We start from the raw sequence: 27837 nt of genomic DNA, 5'->3' as shown, positions 1-27837 counted from the left end.
GTGATTGTGTTTTACTGTGAATGAAACCTCTGTATAGAAACGTTAACGCAATTATAAGTGATAACTGAGTCTTGTTTGCTGATCTGAAACTCCTTCTGTCAGAGGCATTTTTAATCCCTTTTTACCCCCAAACCTAGAGTTTTTTTTCATGTTTTTACACTATTTTTTTTTTAACTACGAATCCCCTTTTTGTTTTTACTGCAGCCATACAAATTATACATAATTTTTTCAAGGACGGATATTCTGTCGATACCATTTTTAGACCTACAGTTGAACACTTAGTATGAATAATATATCAAAAAATGAGAAAAGGCACCACATTGTTGTATGGTTTTGCTATGATGATTGTGACTAAAGTAGCCGAGTTGACCAAAATATATTCATTTTAGTGTGTTGAGTTTGGAAATATCTTATATGTAAGAATTACTATATCTGTGTGCCAACTATAGGGCAGATATTAGACGGCATTCATCACTGTTTCAAAGTTGTTGTTTTTTCCATTATTTTCACAGTTAGTATTTTGTTTGTAACAGTAATCACAAACAAATTAAACAATAAATAACCTAAAAAGTGCATATTTCTGGAAAGAAGACAACCTGGGATATTTTACTGGGAGCTTCTAGGCTCTTGTTATTCAACCATTTGGCCACCAGTCTTTGCCAAAGTTAGCCTTATTATTTTTTGTTTGGTTATGTGCAAGTGCACAAAAAATCGCCAAAATATATTCAGATGCCTGTCTAGATTACATAAATACCCCACATGTATAGGTAATTGTATATATTTTTTTATTCCTCAGATGGTCATCAGCCCATTGAAATACAATCATACCCACCTAACATTTTGAGATAATAGAAAAGAGAGACATCGGGGAGGAAAGTGGGATTGGGGGATTTAGAGCCAAACGAGGGACTCTCCCTCCTGAAGAGGGACACTTGGGAGGCATGCAGATGTGATCCTACATATAAAATTGTTCATTATAGGATAGAATTTGGAATGTAGATATTTGTAACCCTATATTGGGTTTGTTAACCTCAACATTTAATAAGGATAAAGGAGGTTCAGTGCACACGCCAATAAAAACACGCTGATCCTGGCAGAATTTACACGAAAGAGCAATATTTTCAGAGTTTAAATTCTTTAATTGATCTCGAATGTGGGTGGTATATATGCTTTAGATGTTACTTGTATGGTTCTGAAGAATAAAAATAATACACTTAATATAAAGGAATCCCTCGCTGTTTGTTGTAACCAGTTTAAAAATGCAGCCTCCTACTGATCTGCCTGTAGGGGTCATGTTTGGTGCACTAGATTAACAATGCAGTTGATATTTATACTTGAAAAGTGGATTTTTATGATAATGTAATCACAGACACTAAAATGATGTGGTTAGTATACAAACCTATTATGTTTAAATGATAATTTTATGCAAATGTTGCTGTTTAGTACAAAATATACAACTGCATAAGAGGTATGTTCTTCAGATTTAATGACAAACGAAATGAGAGGAAAAATGTTTACGTCCCTTCACTCTCATTCCAGTTACATCTGGAGAAGGGACATCTGAATAAAACAAGTAAACAATGTACAGGAGGGGAGTAGATTTGAAGGGAGGTAAAATTCTAGAAAAATAAGCCACACTCTAAGACTAAACTGTCTGGGGCTTAGATGTTGTATACCTCCCATGTGGTCCTCTTTAGGGAGAGCAGTCCCTCTTTTTGTCCCAGATCCCTCTTTCTCTCATTTTTCTCTAATCTTTGGGAATGAGTGTATCACATTGCTCCTGAGAGTTGATGAAGACCAGGTGGGTCCCCAGGGCAACACAGTCACAAATAATGATAGAGGACATGGAGCGAAGAGTCCACTACTGCTCTAGAATCCACTCCATCATGTTCAGGGTGGAGGTTCAGCGGGTGACTACATTCTGAGGTAGACAATGGTGGAGTTAACCTGCCTACTCATGCTCCACCCTCACCTGATGGCTTGCCTTCACACCGCAGTTAAAGTGTCCGTCAATCTTATGGCATCCTACACTGCCTGTAGTGGTGCTCCATATGTCGGAGGTAATGGATAGTTTGTCCAGCTGCCTTGCACTCTGATGTGTGTTAGTATTTGATGTCAGCATGTGGGGGTGTTAATAAATGGTGTTAATGTTAGTGAGCATGTATATGTCAGCATACGGTATTAGAGTGTCAGGGATGAGCGAGGGAGATAGCTTATATATGTGTGTAAGTGTATGGTGCTGCTTCGAGTTTGCCTGTAAGTATGTGCATGTCTCTTAGTTACTAGAGAACCCACGAAGAAGCACTCCACCCTGGCACCACTAACCATAGGCTCTCCCCTGTGCACAAGGTAGCTAATGTTATTTAGCCAGAGGTGATATCTGCAGATATTCAATTAGTGTACTGGCCCCCCTAGAGACAGAGGGCCTTAGGCATGTTACTTGTGTGCCTACTAGATAAGAAAATGTCAAGTGCTAAACATACATTCATAATAGTGTTAGAGGTTAATACAGTAAGAGGTATAAATGTTTATATAGCTTTATTCAATTTTATTCCATTTTTATTACTATTTCCTTATTGAATTTTCATTTTTTTCCTTCTTATTCTCCAGTCTTACTGATCACACATTAATGAGGAAGCAGTGCTTCACAGTCCTGTACTCCTAATTGTCGCTTATACAATCATCCAGTATTGGGGAGATCAGATATCCTAGCAGGGTCTGGACAGACCATCTTTGGTCCGACTCCTCTCCTCGATCCTTCCGGTGGTGTCAACCGTGAAATCTGCTGCAGAGGAATGCCTGATCTTATGATCAGCCATTCAAACAGTGAAGGTGTACAAACTCTTGCGTGATTACACCAGAGCTGTCAGCTAGAAGAGAGAGAGTGAGCGAGTGATGCCGGCTCCTGCTGAAGTGAGACACTCATGCATTGCCTGAAAAAGCACTTCATGTACTGTTACCTCTAAACTGTCATCTTAACGCTATTTTTATGGACATAATAATACAGCCATAGGGTCATGAAACAGATGAGGCGTGAACTCTTTTTTATACCTGTGTGCAATAAAACATCTCTTATATAAATAGAAATGTTTTAACCATTACACGTGTCAGATCCACGCCTCTGACAGGATCTGACAGCTCTTTGTGGACACTTCCGGTGCCTGTACTGTTAGCAGACTACAGGAAGTTAGTGGTAAATGTGGTTTTTTTTATTATTATTATTATTATTATTATAAATTTGCCTATTTAAACTGTTTTACAGTACGAGTATAAATGTTACTGTTTACGTAGATGATGTATCAATCAATACACAATTTATTTTCCAAGCCCAAGCAACAATGTAACTTTTCCTGTTATAAAACCACTGAAACTGAGTCAAAGAGCTGAAAAAGTACAATTTGCAGCAACAATGTACATTTTAATTAATTTATATGATGATAGTACTTTTTGATGATAAATCTTCCCATAAAGATACTATTTGGTATTTGATGATCTCTGAGTAGTTACTTTTACTGGGTGTCGGTTTGATATTTGTAGGTTTTATAACATCTTCATAAGGTACACGATTAATGGATAACCTATGGATAACCTATCACTTATCTCATGTACGTCATTAAGGAGAGGCTGTTACAGTCTATTCTGGCAACCTTGTTGGAACATTGTTCTCTGTGCAAAGTTTATATATATATATATATATATATATATATATATATAAGCAAACAATGAAACAATGAGAATATTCATGTTTATTTAAAATAAGATTATGCCTAAAGTAGGAATATGTCTAAAGTAAGTGAGTATGAAAGGCCTGGGACTGGTAGATAATACCTCATATTGGCATTTGTAATCCTAAAGCCACCTAAAGTTAAAGGCAGAGCATAGTGGAAATTCGAGAATAACAATTGAGTAATTGGTGTACTTTCTGTAACATTTGTGATAAACAAATTTAAATAAATATAGGGAGATGAAGCATCCATCTGTTATGTATGTCATTAACCATAAGACACAGGCATGTTTTGGCTTCTATTTTAAATAAATGAATAAGAAAAGTTAATAGTATTCCGAGTACAGTATCTGAGAACGCATTCCCCACCTACCCTTAGCAAGAATCAGAATTACACGGGTACTTTTACATTTAATTTCTGTCTTAGAAAACCATTATACATTTTTCTATTTTCAATGGGAACTTTTCAGTTTTATTAAAGCCAGATCTCCCATGTTTCCCTTGACGACACTACTCCTATAGTATACAAATATAAGCTTAATAATATATTTGGTATAATATTGTGACCAATTTGGCTTAATATTTGCAAAATCATTAATCAGACTCTGTAAACCAGCAGGCTTCAAAAGTAAAAGTAAAAAAAATATCAAGACAAAAAGCTACTTATATAAATGGAATGTAGTTCCATAAGTATAACTTACTAATTAATAGATTAAAATAGTATGTTGTTTGTCAACCATGTTGTTTACCTTTTTTTATTCCAGTGTTATCGTTCCAAAAGTTTGTCATCAGTCTTATTATAATGCATACTTTTTATTATTAACAGTTGCGGACTTGTTATTTTTGGTATTTCCAGGAAGACTCCGTGTCATATGTCAGGAGTCAATAGGTTTGTGAAAATTATTTCCCATTATATCATGATGTTTTGAAAGATGCCCTGGGGCAAAAAAAGTCTCCAGGCATTACAGTTTGACAGGGAAGAAAATACCACCAGGGCAGCCTGTTTAAATTCTTAATTTAACTGGAATCACTGCTGACATTGGCATCCAAGTAAAATGTACTAATATACACAGATTTATCGGGCAATATTGATAGCACCCGGCTGAACAGCACCATATATTCATTATCAATTATTTCTGAAAACCCATTATCTCTCAATTAACCTAAGGTCAATTGTTAAGACCCATTTTTATTGGATTACAAACAAAACGTGAAACTCTCTTGAAGATTGCAAAGACAGATAACATATATAAATTCCGTTTACATGAACATCAAGGTTTTTCTTTATGGCATCTTTGGGCGACGGAATACCTTTTTTCCATTAAAGGAATTACAATATATTATCCTTTCAGATATCAATAATGCATAGGGTTATAGGAAATATTTGATTTGGTCAGCAGATAAATTGGATGGAAAAAAAAGCAAACAATGGAAAGCCATAGCTTATTTCCGAGTATTTCACTATTTATGAAAACTTCTCAGAAAGCAATAATCATCTGCTACAATTTGTGGTTATAAACTGGAATGCATATGCGATGTCATAAGAAAATAAAGAGTAAAAAAAAAATTGGTGAAGAGCAATGCATACTAAAGTGACCTCAATTCTATGATCTGTGATGCGATGTTAAAGGTGAAATTCCATTTACGCTCCTAAAATGAACACATGGTAGCTAAATGTAGGATTAGATACCTTGTTCCCAGTATCGTTGAATGCCCACATTATTCTTTAATCAAGTAAATTTGCAGGGAACACTTAATTGTCAAGTGGCATGAAAGCCGACACTGTGGTTATTGTCATAGAAACTGGTAAAACTTCTTTAAAGTCTCTGTGTGTCATTAAATCAGAGGAAAGAATAAGATTAAATATCTGCCAAGATTGATTTGCTTAACATACTAGAGAGATCAATTAATGTTTTTACTATTGGTGCAGCACATTTAATAGCTTGGTTTTACATTAAATTAAGTACAACTTATAGCCTCTAAAGACAGGGGTTAGCACAACAAACAATAAAACAGAAACCATATGAATGATAACACAAAGAACAATAATGCTAGGCTAGTATCCACAGGGATTACCCCTAGTACCGTACCGTAAAAAGGGGGTAAGATTAGGCAGTATAAGGGAAAGAAAATACATGGAGCTAAGTAGGATTACGCAATTAATGGTAGGGTAGCAATGTGGTATTTTATAAAAAAAAAAAAAAAAAGCTGGTTAAAAAAAGACATATGGAAGCGTTAACTTGGCATATGGTGTATTTTTCTTAACCCCTTAACGACAAAGCCCATACATGTACGGGCTTGCGGTGCAATGCAATAACGGGCTGTTGTTAAACAGCTGCATCGGCCCGAAGAGCAAACACAAGTGCCAGCAAGTAAATGATGTTGCCGCCACTCACAAGATGGCGTCAGCGACTGAAAAATGAATTAGTTCACAGAGGGTCTATCCTCTCAAATGGAACAGTGTGTTTATATATTTTACATTACTAGCTGTAAAACTGAAGCGCGTAGGCATACCACTAAACCACGGCACAAATCTAATCTGATTCATATGAAATCTCACCCTCACTAATGTAAATATATTTGAAAGTAAAGTTTAAGTAAAGTTTATATGGCATATAAAAGTTTGGCGGGTAAATGTTCACATATGTTTATCCTTCATATAAAACATTTGAATATAACATCTATGACCTACTATAACTACTTAATAAAGGTAATTTAATTTTAAATAGTTCTGTTTCCTTTTTGCCTACATTTGCAGAAAAAATGTTTATATATATATATATATATATATATATATATATATATTTCAATTATGTCAGTGAAGTTCACATTTTTGTGAAGCAATTCTTCCTGTTTCCGATCTATTTACTGGCACATATGAGAACCCCTGCTGACCTCCATGCACATTTTCCTTCTATTTAAATAATACAGACCTGTCCTCTAAATACCTAGTTTTGGTGTAGTTAACAGGTTTTTTTGAGAGGCTACATCAGGGGAAAAGAGGCTTCATGGCACGTGAACCCCAAAGCGCAAAAAGGAAAAACAAAAAATTAGCAAAATTCATCAAAAAATCAGTTTCAATCTAAAGCTTGCCCATTTTTCCTGCTTCTACTAATAATAATAATAATAACCAGATTATCAGTGTTATTCATTTCACCTGTCAGTGGTCAAAATGTTATGACTGAGCGGGGTATATAGACAATTCAAACACAGGTAAAAGTGGTTTGTAAAATATTTTACATTTCTCTACAGCTGCTTTTTCTCGGAATGTGAAACTTAGCGGAGCGGTAAAAGAGAAGTGGTTTTCAGCGGTTTGAGTGTGCTTACATATATATAAAAACAAAAGTATGCATCGATGTAATGTCGTACATGTGTGTGGAACAAGTTTCTTGTCACTGTTTGCAGAAGATGGCCATTGACATGCCTTGGTTTATAAACCAAATGTCACAACTGCAAACCATGTGTACACGTTGGTTACTCCTTGCTGTGTTGTTCAATACTGACAGAATACTGAGATAGGAATCCTGGTGATATATTCAGAGCCGGCCTTAGGCATTGTGGCGCCCTGTACGGACTACTCCTCTGGTGCCCCCCCTCACTATCCCCCCTCTGCCCCTTCAAACTATACCCCCCCTCTGCCCCTTCAAACTACACCCCCCCTCTGCCCCTTCAAACTACACCCCCCTCTGCCCCTTCAAATTACACCCCTCTGCCCCTTCAAACTACACCCCCCCTCTGCCCCTTCAAACTATACCCCCCCTCTGCCCCTTCAAACTACACCCCCCCTCTGCCTCTTCAAACTACACCCCCCCTCTGCCTCTTCAAACTACACCCCCCCTCTGCCCCTTCAAACTACACCCCCCCTCTGCCCCTTCAGACTACACCCCCCCTCTGCCCCTTCAAACTACACCCCCCCTCTGCCCCTTCAAACTACGCCCCCCTCTGCCCCTTCAAACTACACCCCCCCTCTGCCCCCCTTCAAACTACACCCCCCCTCTGCCCCTTCAAACTACACCCCCCCCTTACCTTGTTGCCGGAGTCCTGTGGTGAGAGCGGGAGGCATCCGTCTTCTTGCTCTGCCGGCATTTCATGTTGAGCGCCGGAATAGTCCGGCGCTCAACATGAGATGCCGGCACCGCGACGGAGTCACGGAGAGTAAGGGGTGCCGAGTGTTTGCTGAGAACTTCACGAGCAACCGCTCGGCGCCCCTGCCCGGGACTTAGTTTTTTGTTTTTTTTTTCAAAACCGATGTTTTAAGTTAAGTCCCGAGCAGGCGCCCCTGCTACCATGGCGCCCTGTGCGGTCGCACAGGTCGCACACCCCTAAGGCCGGCCCTGGATATATTGAACACAGCTTTATTTTGTATTTTGAAATATGTCTTCTCTTTTTTTCTGTTGTAACTTCACTTTCCTCTACTGCCTCTAATTCTGCCACTCTAAATTCTGGACACTTTTTGACCAATTTACTATTAGATTTAAGATGTGAGTGTCCATGATCAGTATCCTTGCAAAAAGGGAAAACAGAAGCTCTGATGGTAGTGAAGCTCATAAAACACTTTAAAAAACACTTTACTATAACCCAATAAGATTGTATTTACAATATATAAAATTGAATGAAAACATTAATTTTTGAAGGAAATATATGGTTGATACAGAATATGGTGCAGGAATATATTTGTTGTCGGTCTTCAAGCACATAAGAAGAGCATATTATCAAATAAATTCCCTTTTGCTTTAGGGGTTATGTATAAAAAAATATAACTGCACTAAGTGTGTATATAATGTCTATATTACTCAACTTTAACATATTATGGTACATATTTGTAGTATCACCATCTCGGCTTCATCATCCTTTTTATAAGCCTCTGGTCTCGGCCATCTTGTAGACACATTGTGCAAATGCCCAATGGACCAATACACACATTTACACTAACACCCAAACTCATGATCACATCATACACCGACACTCACACACATGCTAATGCCAAATACTAACACACATATATTCATGCTAACACCATACATTCATTCTCTGGCAAGACTTAATCAGCCCTTCCACTTCCAAGGTTCAGTACTTGGCCCTCTGCTGTTCTCTCTTTATACTTCATCTCTTGGCAAACTAATCAACTCATTTGGCCTCCAGTACCATCTATATGTAGATGATACCCAAATCTGGATGTCACAATGCTACCTGAAACTTAATCTTTCTAAAACTGAATCTTCCCTCCTTCCATCTCCACCCCAGTACCTGAATTCTCTATCACCATTAACAACACGACTATCTTTCCTGCTAACCAGGCCCGATGCCTTGGGGTCATCCTTGAGTCCAACCTCTCCTTCATCCCTCACTCTGGTTCATTCACTTATTATTTTCCACTTTGACTACCACAACACTCTTCTGGTTGACACTCCACTGTCTCGATTCTCTCCTGTGCAGTCTGACCTAAATGCTGCTGCTAGGCTTATGTTCCATTCATGCCACTCCTCTTCTGCTTCCCCACTCTGTGAAATCCTCCACTGGCTCCCTATTACCTTTAGAATTAAATTTAAAATGCTGGTACTAACATATAAGGCCCTCCAGAACAATGCTCTTCCATACATTTCTTCCCCCATAAGCAAATATTCTCCTACTCGATCCTTGCGTTCTTCCCATGGGCTAAGGCTCTCCTCCTCACTCATCACCTCTTTCTTTTCCCGTCTGCAAGATTTCACTCAGGCTGCCCAATATTTCTGGAATCTACTTCCACCGAACCTTCAGCATTCACCCTAACATTCAAGAAACATCTCAAAACTCGCTTCTTCTGAGAAGCCACACCACCTTAGCTGCTAGAACTTCCTTGTCACCGATACAACCACCACACAACCTCTCTTTTCCTTATGTTTGTCACCCAATTCCCTCAAGATTGTAAGCTTGCTAGCAGGGCCTCTCCACCTAATGTATCAGTTTGTCTTAGTCTATCAATTCTCGTCTTGCCAGACCTCTTGAATTTATGTATTGTATTGTAAGCCCCTTAAAGGACAAATGGTCTGTGCCCCCCACCCCAGATGATCCCACACACACCACCAGGATTTTCTCTTCCTGCTGTTTGGGGCAAAGATGGCACAGGCAGGCAGTTTGAGGCTACTGACAAGCTGTTAGGTGGAAAACAATAGTACAGGCAAGCTGTTTGGGGGCACAGACAAGGTTTTAGGGGTACTGACAAGCTGTTTGGATACAAAGATGGCACAGACAATCTGTTTTGGGCACTGACAAGCTGTTTTGGGACGAAGAAGGAACACGTAAGCTGTTTTGGGGCACAGGTGGCACAGACAGGTCTTTTTTGGGGAAAGTGACAAGCTGTTTGGAGACAAAGGTGATACAGACAAGCTATTTAGGGACAAAGATGACGCATACAAGCTATTTTTTTTTTCAAAATGCACTCTACCTTATCTGCAACTTTTTCCACCACCTTGCTGCCACTCAAGTTCGCTCACATCTGCAGGATCCTGTACCAGCATGCAGACTTTATCTAGTGTCCTGCAATGCCTTAAGCTGCTCTTTCACATATACACATACAGTACCATACTTAAACACATACTAACATACTTACACACAGTAAAATACTTACATACACAAACTAACATATGTACTTACACAGACGTACAGTAACATACAGTATTTTTACACACACTAACATCCACACATACACTAACATAATTACATACAGACATACAGTAACATGCCCACACCCATAGTGACATACTTACAAACCAACAGTAACATACTTAACAACAAAAACTTACATACACATACAGCAGCATCCTTACATACACATATTTATTTACACTTACACACACACACACAACCTACCTTTGTTGGTTCAGGAGGAGTGTTTTATTCATTTTTATTTGATTTTATTATTTGTTTTAATTGTCTCCTGAAGAAGCCGACGTGCTATCGGCGAAACGCGTCGAGACAAATGAGATTAATAAATTGAAGAATTTTTGGCTGTTTACCGGATGACCTGTTTAATTTAGCATTTGCACATTACTCTTTGAGTTGTGCTACTTCCACTTTGTAAGTGCAATTTGCTATTTTTTCGTTGTGGTTCTGAGGATACTGCACCATTTCGGTTCTCCTTGGTTTTACAGCCTGCAAGATCTTTCATATCAGAGTCCGTTTGATGAGCTCCTTGTATCCAGCCCATTTGTGAGTGGAACTTACACCCCATTAAATTATCATTTATTTTACTTATTACACTATTGTTATTTGTTTTTGTTCCCCCATGTATATGCGCTCCATTGTTTGATGTTGGATCAGGAGGAGTATTGCCTGGAAATTACACCACAATAAAAATCAGGGTATTGGGCCTGAGAAAGCTTGTGAGTGCCTTTGCCTCAAGCAGCTTATTAGTGCCATCCTAACCCCCAAACAACCTGTTTGTGCCATCTTTGCCCCTAGCTTCTCACTCCCCTCAAACAGCTTATCCGTGCCATCATTGCCCCAAACAGCTTGTCTGTGCCATCATTGCCCCAAACAACTTGTCTGTGTCTTATTTTCCCCATGGCCCCCCTCCAACATCCACTCTGGCTTATGTACCCAGGGTTTTGTGCTGTACCTATTCTCCAGAATTCCCTGCCCAGGTAAGTGAGAATATCTCCTACTCTAACTTCACTAAACCCAACTTATTTGGAGATACATACACTCCACTTTTACTGAAGAAACCACATGACTTCCCTAACTTTGAGATCTCCACATCACTGACCTCTACACACCATTGCTACAATAAAATCCTTACCCTGACAGATTGTTAAAAAGAGCAGGTCCATTTCCTCCTTCTGAACCAGTAAGTCTTAACATGTGTTAATGCTACTGTCATTTGTATAGTGGCAATTATAACGTTGCTGTTAATTTACTGCCTCCTTTATTGTAATAAAACTACAGAACTAGAGATAGACACTTTATATGCACACCATAGGGGCAGGAGTCTTAACCTGATCTTAGAATGTGGATCATTATTTATCCTCATTAATAAGGAGCAGGTTTTATTACACTATATAGAGGACTACTCTTGGTTTCATTTGTTTACTTTAAATGTTAAAAAAAAAAATGAGCTGGTGTGGCCATGTAGTGATGTAGATCATGCATCAGAAATGCAGAAAAACTGAAAGGAAGCTAAATCTACCAGCAATTCCTGGCATGTAAGTGAAAGTGATTTCTTAAGTTATATATTAACAAATAAGGAAGTACAGCCCAGGTAATTCTTGGCTTTATGATTAACCCGAGAGATTATTATTCCTTGAGTCATAAAACATGCAGGAAAGCAGCAAGTGAATGAATGAAGCAATGACAATACAGTGTTTGCAGTGTGCTTGGTAAACTAATCCTTGCAGATGGAAGCATGTAATGTGTTTTCCTGGTACACAGAGTTGTGGGAGAGTCAGTGGAGGGTCTGAGATGCAAAGAGGCAGGATGTGTGGAGAGACATCTGGGGTGGAGAGACATCTGGGTGGGACTAAGAGACCTGTACAGTAGGATAAGGAATCCAATCACAGACCAGGGGCTTGTCCCTGCTACAATGTATTGGAATAGACTGGATGTGAATTGGCCTGCCTTGCAGTGACAGGGGGAGCTTCACACTCAATCAGGGGAGCAGCCAACACACCCCCAGCTCCTGTGGAGGAGGAACGCAGCATCTTGTGTAGGAGACACTTTGCATCTCGTATAGTAATCTGCGTGGTCAGGGTTGGACATTTAGGTGGCCGGACAGCAGCCTCCTTCTGACTCATTCCTAAGCCCCTCCGCGTTAGAGAGAGTGTCAGGACGTCTGTGGAATTCTGTGGCTGATTGCTGCGTTCCAGCACATGGGAGGGAGGTGGTTCTTCATTCCGATGCTTGAGTAATATCGCTCGGGAAATGAGGTGCATTGGTGCTGAGAGGAGAGCAGTGCTGGCCCCAGGAAGCGCAGCGCAGAGCCAGCGCCGGTGTGATGCATGACACGCAGTGACAAGCGACACGGAGGCGCAGTGCAGCTCAAAAGTAAGCAACTTGTCCTGTCATTTACCTGAAGCATAGCTTAGCGTGATGAGATTGGTGCAGCACCCTGCCACGAAGGTTACCCTGCCATGCCACCCCTCAGCCAGGAATGGCGGCTCTATGGATAAGGAAGTGGTTGACAGCATTTTGTCAGGGCAGAGGACCCAGATTAGCTTAGATGTGGGGTCATCTGTACTCACCAAGCTTCTTCTGGTCAGATGGAGAGACATGAGAACCACCCAGTCCACCCAGCCTTCTGGGAGTCATAAGCAGCAGGTGCTGCACAACCTCTTGGCATGGAATGCAAAACATCAGTTAACTTAAATGGAGAAATCATGACGTCCGAAGAGGTTCTGCAGCAGCCTATTTAAATACAGTGGTTTTCTAATACAAATTATTAACCCTTCCTCCACCAGTACCTTGCATGACATTAAAATGTGGAGCTTTATGGCTAGTAGGTGCTAGTTCAATGCTAAACACTCAGCACACAACAAATCAAAGCGTCACATGTGTCAATAAATGGGCTGTGTTCACTTTCTCAGACTGAATACCACAGGGAATAGATTACACTACAATATGAAATTAGGTTCAGTAATTACCAGTTTCTATGCCACCATGGGGGTTGTGTACACAGACATAGTCTGGTGCAAAGTATTAAATGTGGCGCAGTTACTCTAGCAACCAATGGCATGTCCCTGCTACTTTCCATTTTGCTGCAGTATTGCATTTTATACATACACCTCCTTACCTCTGCTCAATCATAAACATATGCTATCTAATGTATGTGTGGGCAGACCAATCTGTCTTTATTACAGAGTAATTCTGGTGCAGATTGTTAAAATCACTGCAATCACCATAGTAACCAATGGAATGTTTATTCTGATTGCTCCACTTTTAGTACTTTGCACCAGAATTGCTTTGTATGGAGTACCTAATGCATGTTTTAGATTTATTTGCACTCCCTGGGTGATGTCTAAAATGAAATGTCTCCTTGGGGATACTTATGTAGAACGCTGAGATTGTGCTGTAAATGTATATTATGTATTTAATATAAAGTGTGTTTAGAAGATTACTGTATTGCAGGGTCTACATTTTAAAAAGTATTTTTTTTTTATATCTGATATAGACACCAATGTGTGAGAGTCTGCTTAGTCTTGTGTACTGTGCTGCTGTGTACTTGTACACTTGCTGTAAGTACCTACTCAGTGTGTGTCTAGTAGCTGGCATCTGTGGGTGATTTTAACTGTGTGTAGTGCCTAATGTAGATGTGGCCAATGTGTTTTCTCAACCATATACATCAGGTTCAGTACTGATTGTATATTTGATTTATCTAACTGAGCTCCCCTATCTGCATTATTTATGGGCAACTCTACATGACAGTAGGACTGAATGCAAGTTTATTCAACCACATGCAGCACATTATATCTGCGGTCTCACCTATGGATCTTGGTTATGTGTATAAATGTTAATGTAGTCTTGAGATTAGCTGGATATTTATAGATACATTACTGGTATATGGTCACCTGGACTGTGAATTCTAAACCAAAGTTTCTTATATTTTTTTATAGTTTTCTTAAATATTAGTTTATTATTAATTTACTTGATGGAAGGTTTTTATTGTGCTATTTCAAAATATTTACATTTTATAAGCATGGTGATTTTTAAATAGTTTCTTTAGGGTTTCCATTAAGTTATTATAATTATTATTACTACCGGTATGTCATACTTTTACATTTATAGTATTTCTGTTCAGATTATAACTAATTAATACATTGCACAAACTGTTTTATATTTTTTCTCTTCTAATGTTGCTTATTTTTTTAAATTAAGCATCTTGATTGATGCAGACTTATTATCTTGTATACATAAATAAAAAACAATAAACAATGCCACGGTAGCACCAATGGGACCAGTTGGTGGATGTGGAGAGGAATGAAACTGAAATATGGAGAAGGAGAAAAAACAAATGAAAGCGTGGTTTGGGGTGGTATATTGAATTGAAGAGAGTGAAAAGAAAGGGTTCTGGATAGGAGGATGAAGGAGAGATAAGGAGGCTGATAGACTAGGGTCGTGGGTTGATTCATAAGGAGGATTTATGAAGAAAGCCAGTCGTTTGAGATCATGCAAGTTTGTTGTAAACACAGGAAGAGGCTGCATCCGACAAAGACTGCTATGGTCATTAATGTGACTCATCCCCCAACCACAATAAGAAAATGTGGTTTGTGTTGTAGATTTCACGATTAAACCTCATTTAAAATGTAAACCATTTATATCATCTTATATTCCCAGTGAAATACAGCCAGTTAATAGATTATTTTATTCCTATAAAGATAAATGCAGCCTCTGTAGTTGCCGTGATGTAGCCGTAGTGGCTAAAAGTAAGTTTGTGTACATTTACGATCCCTCATGCTTTCCTGGAGAAAAATCTGCACGTCTAGCAGCTCAAAATGTTTAGGTAGACTTCTTTTAACAGGAGATGAACTGACAATACTTTTGAATGAGGCTGTATTATACTTAATTATTTAACGGCTTTGGACAGTATTAGGAGCAATGCTGTATTCAGTTTAAAAATTGTTGATTTCAAGGTAGGTGCAACAGCAACTTTTAAGTGTAAATTTTCATTTAGAAAACCAAGTAAACGCTTCAAATCTCTTATTTTTGAACAAATATACCAATGTTCCCAGTTGCCCTCCAGAACCTACCTTACCTATGCCATGGTTGGGCTGGTTCAGTGTGTGTGGGGGGGGAGGGGGAGGGGTTGGCCCCCTGGGCTGGTCCCAGTTCTTCAAACAGGCCTGGTCAGCCTACTTGCAAAGGGGAGAGTGCAGTGGGGTCATGCAATCCAACATTACATAAATCCGCAGTAGTAGCTTGGTAGCTCACACCTCTGTGTAGACAGCTCTAAAGACAGGCTTCATGGAAGGTGTGTGTTTTTCTATGTGTTAGGTACAAAGGGGCAGGGGCGGGAGGGCTACTTGGATTTATTTGCCCTTTGGGCCAGAAGGTGCCAATCCTCTCTGCTCTGTGCACACTCTGTGCAGAGCCCATGTATATGAAGCCATATTTCAGTACCATGAAAGGTCAGCGAGAAGGGGAGAAATACTGTGGAGGTCTGTGCTAGCTCAACTCACACCTCCAAAGTGTAAGGAGGTCAGTTAGAAGGTAGAGCTCTTTAAACTATTCACCATGAAGGATCCCTTTCTCGCAAAAGGTCATTCTGTACCTGGTAATACATCACAGGGGCAGTCACTCTCCTGGATCCATCATCCCCAACCTAGTCAAGCCAGAACACACCAATGATGATGGCAAAGTGTTAAGGTTTCTTGTTCACAAAAGTTGTGCAGTTGTGACACAACAAGTGCCGCCAGTTGTATAAAATTATTAGCTCATTTAGATCACCCTCTTGCATTAGAAATCATATCCATCTTTGTAGAACTATATACAAAAAAAATTGTTTTTAGTAAAGGCTGAGATTAAAAAAAGAATTATAGTTTTTTTTAAGATACATTATTCTCCAAACAATATAAATCTAGATTTTCTGTAAATGAAACTGTCATCTCCATCCTCTACATTTATATACAAGAAAATAGTCATCAAAATAACAAAATGTTGCAATTCCAGTCTAAGCTTTGGAGGGATTCCAATAATCCTCCCTTGCAGTAACACACAAGTTTATGTTACAATCTTATAACACAGATGGCTATCTTATGTACATCTGCATGCTACCTGATCTTACAGTACATGTGTGATACTAAATTAATGTATACATTAGAAGCGTGAGAGATGTTTATTGGATTTTTCTAATTATTTTTGAATTCCATGTTGCTTTCAGACGCTATTAGCCTAACTCACCCATCTTGGACTGGTCTGCTCTGAACTGTCTCCAAGTTAAATATAAAGAAACACAAAATTAAGTACTCTGTGAGTTGAGTATAAAATGAGAGATAAGTATACGCCATGGAGGTAGGACTGTTTCTGGACTGGTCATTGAGTGAAAAGGACGAATCTCTAGAGTGCTTCTGTGATAGTGGTTTCTTAATTGTAGAAACCAGCCTTCCTGGTCTATAAAGAAAAATCAATACACTTATACCTGGTATTAAAAACAACCTGAGCATGTTTTTCCATCTCATGCCTCCAGAGATTTCTTTCTCATTTTACTTTTTTGGGTTTCATAAAAACAGGTAATCTACTTAATACTTAATTTAGTGGTAACAACTGCTTTAAAAAAATACAAAAAAATTGCTTTAAAAATGCACCTTTCATTTTTTTTGTGTGAGGCTTCACTATGCTTTTAAATATTTTTTTTCAGTGGAGCTTTTAATATATCATGTTAACTCATGTAAATTGTATTCTTTTAACAAACACAGAGATTAGATTTTTCTGCAAAGGGCAGAAGAGGATACGCAGTTTCCACTTGACTTGGAGACAGAACAGCGAGTGAAGCTGAAAGAAACCTGCGGTTACATCAGTCACACTAACTGAGCATATTGACCTACATCATATTATACTTGGTGTCTACTTTGCTGAAAATCAAAGAAAAGCTGTTTAGCTAAAGTGTATCTACCATAACCAATATTTAAAAGGAAAAATAACAGAACAACGGAAATGGTTCGTCTTTATGAAATATAAATTACACAGTATGGATCACATTGTAAAGTATTGAATAAGCATTTTTTGTTCCTATATATTTCTGCTTCTGTTGGAAAAGCATCATTATCCCCAAAAAGTTAGAAAAAAAACATGGTTGAGCTTATCTCGTGATATTCTTTATTGAAAAAAAAACACTAAAAGCTAAGCTTTTCATGTCTTCTTAAACAGAAACTGTCCTATGGGAAAATGCTTCAAAGCTTCAGATCCTACTAAACACTTCAAAGAATCCAAACTTCAAATAGTAATTTAAATATTAGAATAAACATTTTGACTTCTGACTAACCTATGTTCAAATATATCACATAGTATTTTATTTCAGAACAGAGGATGTGCTAAGCAGCTGTGAAATGTTTTCTGGCATTCTAAAGCTGATGGGCCTTTGCTAAAACTCCCAACATCTTGTACTGATCCACGTGAGATCCATTACTAGCCTTTTATGTGCTGTTCAGATATCCACAGATGTTGCTTAATGTCTGCTAGTGCTGTTAACCCTCCAAGCAAATGCTTCCAAAGATTAACTGATATAATATTGGGTACAATATCAGGGTATAACCGAAAAGTTGTCAGAGCCAGGGCCGGAAGTAGAAAAAAAGTTGTGAGTTTACTGCTGCATCTTACAAGTTCACTAAAACGTCAACTAAAAATCAACCCAAATAAGCAGGAAACTCAGAAATCAATTAACCTGCAAGTTGAAAATTTAGGCTGGAACAGAGTTCCCCAGGACTCCTTATTAACAAAAGGGGATGCCTGGGGTTGCCCCTATCTTCGCCCAACCTATGTGTGTGGTGGGGCAGAAGGTAATAAAATAAACCAGAGAAGAGCATATTGCCACATATAACCCCCACTCCCATCTCCTGTTTGGAGGGATAAAAAGAATTTAAATATACCCTCTGGGAGACTTGGACACCAAGCCATGACCCCCTGCTCACTATGCGTTACTATGCCAATAAGTGTAGATAAGCTTTGAAAACCTCCTACCTGTTTCTACCTTTTGAGTACACTTGCCACCCATGGCTAGCCCTGTCGCTCAAGCTGAACTCTGCCCCTTATTCTTTGTAGACCAGGAAGAAGAGAGATTTGGGGGGAACAGCCCAGGGAAACTTATAGGTATGGCTGACAGTGATGGGAGTTTTATGCCAGTAGCACCTGAAAAGCCCAGCCCAAATCTTCACATTTGTAGGTACTGGCATGGTGTGATTTCTCAAGCCAGCCTCCATCTACCCAGGACAAAGCCACTACTTACTGTCGCACATATTTAAGGGAAATGCTTCTTGCCATCTGGTTTTGTTGCCCTGATCACATGTGACGAATGCATACAAACTCTTTTTCCATGACCTTTGGTATTACTGTGCCTACTTAAATAAAGGACTGCTTTTTCCCCAGCAGATTTCATGTCACTGGGCCACAGTGCTTCCCACGGCTGATTTTTTTTTCCATTACTTGTGCAGAACAGGAAGTAGAAGGAAATGGGAACTTCTTCACAATCTGATTTCTTATTTTACTTCAGATGCAGAGAGAGAAATGGAGAGACTAATATTCCAAGCAGAAGGGCTCAGGAGGGCTTTAAACTCATTTCTTAAAGGGGAAGTAAGGCTTCAGGTTTTTGCCCGTTGCTAAGGCCTCAGTGAAGGTATTCATTCATTATTGAATAATTGTAAGCTCGTCTGAGCAGGGCCCTCCTCAACTGTTATGAACTATATAAAACAATAAATAATAATAATAAATAAATGTGAGGTGTTCTACTTAGTTAACCAGATCCTGCATGACAGGCAGTGCTTTCGTGTCTCCTATGCTGTGCACGCATGTACAGGCATTTGGGGCACGATTTCACATAATCCCGGTGCTTTCTCTCCTAGCGGTATGATTTAGGGTTGAACCCAGCCTGCTGGCATCTGTCCTAAGCTAAGAAGGCTTATGGGGCTGTATCAAAATTTGGAAGACTGTAAGTCCTCACATGAACCACGTCATGTAAAAAAAAATACTTCACTGTTACTTTAAATGGTTAATGTGTGGTCCTTATGCAAATACTGATGATATGTGAATATACCGTATATTTCGCCTTATACTGATGATGCCAACAACAATGGAAGACACTAAGTGGTGGAAACATTAACCAAATAAAACTCATTGAAGTGGCAGATATCTATTGGGATTCTGCAAATGATATTACAGTATTCTTGTTAATATAAGGCAATCTTGACTATAGTCCACCAAACTATACTAAAAGAAAAAAAATATTCAGTGATCCTGTTCTAATAAACAACAGAAAACAGATGACATCACTCATTGATCTGAATAAGTTATAGCGTATCGTGGAGCTCTCTAAAATAACAGAAGGTGGCCAGGATTAGGCTTTTCTGTATAAGACACTGTAATACTAGTAGAAGACCGGTCTGCAGGAACCCACTCAATCTAATATGTTGGTTTGTGTAATAACACATAGAAGTTGTGATGTATCAGTTATATTTTTAAGCTTATTCAGTCATCGTGGCCCCCGGTTAGCCCTTCCTGGACTGGATCTTAGAGTGTATTCGCCCAGTCATTAATCCACCCCTGACTGAGTGTCAGGAAATGATTACATTCAGAGTGTGTTTGACTAACACTGAAAGAGGAACACAAGAAACTGACTTTTCAGGAAGTTATAGCAGGAACCCCTCAACAATAAGGATGTGAGAGCATGTAAGGAGTGTCATGAACAGAGAAGTGGAATACCGCAAAGAAACAAATCTTACCATTAAGAGTTAAAGCAAATGCCACTGTGTAATGTCACGTCGTTATGCAAGGTTTAGCCCTTTAGATTGATCCAGATCTCAAAATATGTTTTCTCTATAATTATAGTATAAAGGATGCTAGGTTATATAGAAAAAAGCATGAGTGACAGGAAAAAGTGTAGCAAGATGTGGGGTGGGGCAAGGCTAGCCACCGAAGTGGACACGGCCCCCTATCTGCCTTATCAGAATGACCACCTTGCAACGCTAATGTTATGAGGTGGTCACATATGAGCTACATGGAGGTCTTTGCTGCAACAGCGCATACCTTCATCGATTTTACAGCTCCTTGGGCCAGTTAGGAGAAATCAGATGTTCTGAACACAATTACATGGATTTATTTGTTATGGAAATTGCAGGATTTCAACTGATATGCATAAGGAGTAGCCTTTATATTTTATAAAAACTGATGAAATTAAAGCACAAAAGTCTTCACCAATTCAGGGCATGGCTGCCTTATACTTAATATTAAGAGGCTGCTTGCCATTTATACCAGTTGTGTTGGTAAAACATAATCTCATTATATTTCATATAACCTGTTTTTATTTTGCTTCTTTTAGAATATAGGCCGGTGACTCAACATCTTTGTCTCATCTGTTGCCCCATATCATGTAATGATCAGATTTGTAGACTACAATAAACGGAATTGTAGAACATCTCATTTCACTGGAATTAACACCCACTTAATTAAATGGACCTTTCCTTTGCAAGAATGTTGTCATAATCCCTTGGAAACATGTTGGAGATTTAGACGCCATGCTTGTTTAAGCACAATGTACTACTCTGCTTTGGAGGTTAGGTCAGATGTTTCTTGCAGGGTTAACAAAACGTTAATTGGATTTATAATTCATAGCTCAAATACATGTACCTAACATTAGAAAGCGCATACAGTAGAATTATGTGTTTATTGTAACTCATAAAAGCAGCATTTACCCTCAAATATCCTGTACTGTGAGTAGACTCATTAAATCTGATGATTCTTGCTCTCAGAGTAAGCAAAATGCTAATTCTTCTTTTTTTATCAATATACCTGAACATCCCAAGCCGTCATTATTACTGAAAATTAAATATATTTTTCTCCAAAATCAGAGTGAGGAAACACGGCAAATACGGTACATATGGGGGCAAGGGGGACACCATGAAAATGTAAAGAGGCAACTCAGCTATCATATGCATTAAAGTGCATACAATGGCTGGAGTATCCCTTTTTTTGTTATTTATTTTTATACTTTTCCATCACTTTTATAATTTTCACAGGACTCAGATTGGGTTTAGAGGCGTACAAATGAATATAGTTGGATGCCAGACACCATAAGTCTATAGTATATTATCATTCTACCACTTAAATGAAGAAGAAAAGATACAAAACTGCCATATAATTATGACATTATTGGACTGTCAAGTTGCCTTCCTTTCATGCTGATGTTCATAGTGTTAAAAATCTGCTTGCTCTTCAGTTTATGATGCCTGACGCTATTCATAAATGTATGTTGTCTTTATTTTAAATCACAATTAGAAGTGTAATTATCATCACTTTCTGCATCTGCTCCTTTATTCAGTATGGGTCCTGTCTAGAGATATCTTTTGACATGGAAGGAAGAGTTTTTCCTCATTTTAAATAATTATTGTATGTAGGATATCATAGAAAGTGTGACTGTTCAGCTTAATGCTTTAAGGTAAACTCCATTTCTGTTCATTAACATGCATTAAATCAGTGCTTGCATTCTTTAGTTATTGTTGTCATAAATTAAGATCAACCACTGCTATAGGGAATAGCATAATCCATGAATAATTAAAGATAAATAATTAAAACATATTAATTAAATCACTTATAATTTAAAGACTATGGTATTCTTTTTTTCAGTTTGCTTCACTTTTCCTCTGAGATCTGTAAAGTGTTTCCATAAGAAATGCTGCTTGTTTACTTAGCTCCAGGCAGCATGGCACCCTCCTGACATTGGGCACACCACCTAGCGTCTCTTGCCTCATGCTTATATGTACATCCACTGCATTACTCCAGTAACTAAAAAGATAAAGGTAAGAGGGGTACAATGAAGCAACAACGGCCAAAAAAGGAGAGTTGTCAACACGTTGTCATAACTATTCATTATGAAGGTCCAACGCTGGCAAGTTTCTCCAGCAAGAAGGGGTGAGTTGACCCTGTTCGGGCTATGCAGGAGGTACCACATTCATGGCAGATGCTGACTCAATAGAAATGGATAGTCTGAGAGTCAGATAAACAGAGTTGGATATTTTAGTTTTTATTTCATTCAGATTCAAGTTTCATATTTGTTTTAAAAAAAAACAGACAGGTTGCTAGATTTTGTAATCACAGGTAAGGGAGTTGTTTTTATTTAACCCCTTAATGACAAAGCCCGTACATGTACGGGCTCAAAAAATGCATTGTTTTCAATGGGTTTAGGAACCGCCCATTGTCCTTAAGGGGTTAATTCTTAAGGAGCACTGACTGCATCATAACATCGCATCAGACAAACAACAGGAAGACCTCCAGCTAAAATGATTCTCATTAGCCTGAATCTTTGCTGAGTAAACACACATCGTTTAATAATTAATAGTGGCTGCTTGGTTTTAAAGACAACAGTGCACAGCTAGCAACGATCCAGAAAGTGAAACAATTGCTGAGATAAACCTTAAAGTGAGATGGTAAGACAGGCTGATCTAGGGTAGCGGGCTGATTTATTTTATGAAATTTAAATTTAGAATTTAAAATTTATGCTATTGACAGTTGCCCAGAGCAGAGTCTGTCTGCCTAATATTTATGTATAGGGTTTCCCATATTGGCCATGTTGTCCTAGACACTTGTAATTTTTACATATTGCCAGCCACAACCTGTAAAGGACATGATTAATATATATTTAGACCAAGTAATGCAAGGCGATACGGCAAACCTTTTTGTTGGTTGGAGGAAGTGCTTTCAGGATGTTTAATTCATACTAAATGAAAACTCCTGCTGCCGCAGCTGTTGGCATTATTACGTTAATTAATTTGAACAATAATCAGCCTGGGCATTTTGTTTGGAGTCCACCAGAGAGAACTTGAGATGTGTATCTCAGGATGTCAGGGCCGGAATGATCTAATCAATTGCCTGCCCTGATATTTTCTCCCTTTTGCCTATTCTTACAAAGGCTGCCTGAAACAATCACAAACAATCACGTGAGGATAGTTGATCAGATGCTGAGAAGAGAAAGTTAAGAGGACAGCTCCATAGCCTTTCTAATACATACATATATTATATACACAAACACATATTTATTGTATTGGCATTTCTGCAATAATATTACATACATAAATACATGTTAAGGTTTACTTCTAGGTGTACTTGGTTAGTAGAAGCACTACTAAACAGTACCCGCCAACAGTCCCATTAGTGTGCGCGCCCTGATATCCTAATATGAATGTACAAAATAGCAAAATTAGAACAGGTAATAAATCTGCAGAAATAGTAGCAGATCTCCTTTTAATATACTTTTGAAAAGGAGGACATGACAGCTGCATAGTTTCACTTGTGACTTCCCAGCACGGATATCTTTACACAAACAATGGTTATTGCCTTATTGGTCTTAGACAACATAGTCGTTGATGCCTTTTAGTTAACCATCACAGTATAACACAACTTCTTCTACCTTGTGGGCCCACTCTTCCCTGAGCGCTTAGGACTTTACATGTTTGTTCTTCATATGCAATTAAATTTGTTTCTCAAAGTTTTACTTTAATATTTAACATTTGCCAATTGTTCATGATCATTTGTTTTACACGATACATATGAATGAATTAAAAATGTATATTTTGCCGTCACTGCTTTTAGCATAGCTCTATATACCGTATTGGCTCGATTATAGGCCGCATTCGATTATAGGCCGCACCATTAAAGTTTGGTGCTATTACGAGCTGTGCGTCCCTGCGCTAAACCCTGATTATAGGCCGCAGCCCCACTTTAAAAACTTAAAGTGTGGGGGGGGAGTGCGTCCTATATTCGGGCCAATACGGTATTTTTAAATCCTCAAAGTGTTTCTCAATCAGTGTAATTCTTTTATATTTGGTTTTCATTAAAAGTTCATCTCATGGAAACTGGGAATGGTGGCAGCCTGTGGCAGAGCCAGCATTATCTAGTCAATTCCCTGTGCTGAATGCTTTACCTGTTCTTCACCCCCCACAAAGGTGTCCATAACCAATAAACATAATGGTGAAGAAAAATCATGTAAATTCTGAGCGTCAGAATTAAAATCTATCCTCTCATGTTATACATAGTGGCTGTTTCTTTAATACATATACATTATTCAGTAGGAATTTGAAAGACAGTCACATATGTTTATTTAGTGCTTAGGATTACTGCTTTAACGCCTCTTTAATTAGAGGACTCTTTCCATTTTGGGTTAGCAGATCTGTGTGGATCTGTGACACCTCCATGCTGTTTCATTAAATACACGATTCCCATTATTTTCCATTCCTGTAGTACACAACTTATTAACATATCAGCAATAACAAAATGTATTTAACAATGTGAAATTAACAGAAACCCTAATGTTGAGTGCAACCTGCAATTTCCGTCCTGAAATGTAGAAAACTAAATACGGAATTAAATAAACCATAGAAATAAAATGTAAAATGTATCTTGTTAGTTTGCTGTAATCGTATACACTACAAAAATACAAATATTTTATGTACTACTAAATATGAATGATATAATGTTATATCATACAATCCAATGTTTGATTGTATGACATCATCATCAATGCAGTACCATAGCCATCCATTTGGTTTTTAATTTAATTTATATATATTTGCAGCTATATGTTGTATTTTCAGAAAAATCTCCTTGGGGGCTATATCTTTCTGCAATCAGAATGCATAACAGCTGTGTAATTAGTTCTAGATGAGTAAATGGTCAATTTCTCCTTAGAGAACACGCAACAGTTGAATGGAACTCCTTTTGGGATAATCACCGCAAGTTGAACAAGTAAATGTTTAAATGCAATGGTTTTAAATTACATGTCTGGGTATGTTAGAGAGATACCAGGAAATTATTTAGATCATTGAATGTTCTTGCTCAGCGGACCACCATGCAGGTTAGCTCCTAGCACCACCATGAGTGTAAATTCCTTTTGATTGTTCTTAGCATGCACTCACTTTACATCACGCTATGTGAATGTATAAAGCATACCTCCCATAGCTGAAGAGGGACCCTGTGGTTTTAGGAAGCATGACTAGACAGCCCTGGCACTTTAAGCCCAGTGACCACCAAATAGTGTATGTGCAGCAGACAGGGGTATAAGTGCAGCTGCACGTTACGTTGTTACCCTCACGCAGTGGAAGCTGCAAGTATCAAGCCGGTGTGCCAGATGGCCAGTTCTGGGCCTGCTAAATGCAGGGCTAGGGCAGAGGGACTATCAATACATTTTTGTGTGACTTTGTGATCTACTGATATCTATATATTTGAGCAAGGGATTTAGAAGACACATATTGTATTTTATTTTGTATTTATTTTAATGTATTTACTTATTATTATTATTTATTGTTTTATATAGCGCCATCAAATGCCGTAGTGCTGTACAATGGGTAGACAGGACATAAGTAGTATGTAACATAACAATTTGACTTACAGAGACAACAGGTGAGAAGGGCCCTGCTCAAACGAGCTTACAATCTAGAGGATATGTATATGCAATATATTAACACGTTTTGTATTGTTTTTATACAATTTATTGTGACTGTTAGGGCGGTAGGACACTATGATACACCCCTACAAAAAGGGGCATCAGGGGAGAAAAGAGGGACTGAAATATTTAGATCCTTAAGTGACTATTCCTTGTAAGAGGGGCACTTGGGATTTTGGTAGCATGGGCTACATACAGGTCTTAGGTTGTTCTGATTTGAATAAAATTGTGGCACTAAAATTACATCAATGGAAAAACACAAAAATAACAAAATACTAGCATTTAATGTATTTTTTCATTGTTTGCAGTAGGTGAATAACTAGATATCTGAAGTATATTATTCAAAAAGTCTTTTTAGACAAGGTCAGATCAGAATACTTAATTAAAATGTATATTATTTTTGTTGAACTGCACCAAACAGTTCACAAATATTTTAAATAAATAAAAATTAAAAAAGTTTGTCTTATCTGTGTCACACACATTTTCAAGCTATATGTAAACACAGTCGGGTAATCGGCCTAATGATTATCAGATCCTAAATTAATTGCACTGGGAGATCGGTTAAAAATGGAACTTTCTATAAACCTGAACCCTTTAAAGAACAAAGGGATTGTGGGAACTGGCTTCTATTGATTAGAAACATTTTGTTTAGAATAGACCTCATTCTCTAGGAGACATGTCAGCTTTCCTAATTCCTGCTTTACACCCTAAGGGAAGTTTTACTGGAATTAGGTCACTAACCATGGACAGACAGAGAGCATTTGCCCTTTCATGTTCCGTTATTCATTGTGTTTTTTCAAAAAAAATACAGAAATCGAAGGTGTGTTATTGACACAGGAAACTCAGTGTTTAAAAGCTTTTCCATGTAGTGATCTCATATTTAACATTCTCTGAGCGTTAACTGCTTTATCGACAGCAACGCAATAATATGCAGACGTTGTTATAAGCGATAGTTACACTACCACTCATTACGGTATAAACTGAAACATTACGAATCTGTTTCGGTCGATAAGTAGGTCTTATGGCAGATAACCATTGCCCAAGAGCAGAGTGGAAAAGTCCAGCTTTATAAGACCACAAATGTTTGATGCATTAGTTCTGGCATGGATGGTAAAATGATATCATGTTAGCCATTGGTGTTGGTGGATTAGAAGAAATATTGAAATTAACCTAAAATACCCTTGAACTCATGCTTCATACATACGTTAACCGAGCACAATCCATGTACTCTGAACGGCCAGTATTAGTTGTCAATAGAGGGTGCATTCTCTGGGGTACTTTAATACTGATAGTTTGGTTGGAAATTTTTAATTAACAGAACAATTGTTTAAGTGGAGGTTCATGGTAGATAGGAATGTTGATGTAATCAGGATATTGTATATACAACTAAAAACCAGATTCATAAGAATATGTTTTTCTAAAGAAAATGCACAAAGTCAACATGAAGAAATCTGCAGTATCCATGTTTTTGGCATGGATTTATTTGCAGAGAGAGAGAAACAGATGCAGAAACGCAAATGTGACTGATGACATGAAATGCAGGGTAGTGAAGCATGTCTTAGAATCTCTCCTCTATGGTTCTGCTTCTTCTTCTAGCACTTGATTAATTACCTTATTGGTCCTAGGTATGGCTGCCTGGTAATTTGCTGAAGTAAAGGTGATACTGACAGATGAGGATGCACAATTCCCATTACTATAAAAAATGAGCCGTTACCTATTAAACATACAAGTTAAGGTGTACGTAGGGCAACTGAGATGTGCAGTCACAGTGATTTATGGAAGGGTTGTAAATTAAATTCTTCAGAGGAATCAAACAGGTAAAGCAGCTATTTAATGTGTTAAGATTGTTTTGTTGTATACAGGACTACATTTTTTGTGAACCCCAGTTATAAATGTGTCAGCAGGAAAAAAGTAGTCATTTGACCTTTGGCTATTGGTGGACCACAGAGTTATGCTCACGTTTCATGGTCCCATGGTGATTGGCACCTTTATCTCTAATTCAAGT

The 27837-nt window shown here is 38.2% G+C and overlaps 1 protein-coding gene across 1 annotated transcript in view; it reads left to right on the top strand.

Moving 5' to 3' along the window:
- The first annotated feature begins 12240 nt into the window (after window positions 1–12240).
- PTPRE (protein tyrosine phosphatase receptor type E) overlaps window positions 12241–27837 on the top strand; it is a 49924-nt gene continuing 34327 nt past the window's right edge. Inside the window, exon 1 of the mRNA XM_053450081.1 lies at window positions 12241–12742. The gene's annotated coding sequence lies outside the window, so the exon portion shown is untranslated. The remainder of the gene's footprint in view (window positions 12743–27837) is intronic.

Source organism: Spea bombifrons, chromosome 11 (genome assembly GCF_027358695.1).
Source record: "Spea bombifrons isolate aSpeBom1 chromosome 11, aSpeBom1.2.pri, whole genome shotgun sequence".
Classification (NCBI taxonomy): domain Eukaryota; kingdom Metazoa; phylum Chordata; class Amphibia; order Anura; family Pelobatidae; genus Spea; species Spea bombifrons.
The sequence above is the reverse complement of the archived record's forward strand: the minus strand, read 5'-3'. Positions and strand labels throughout refer to the sequence as shown.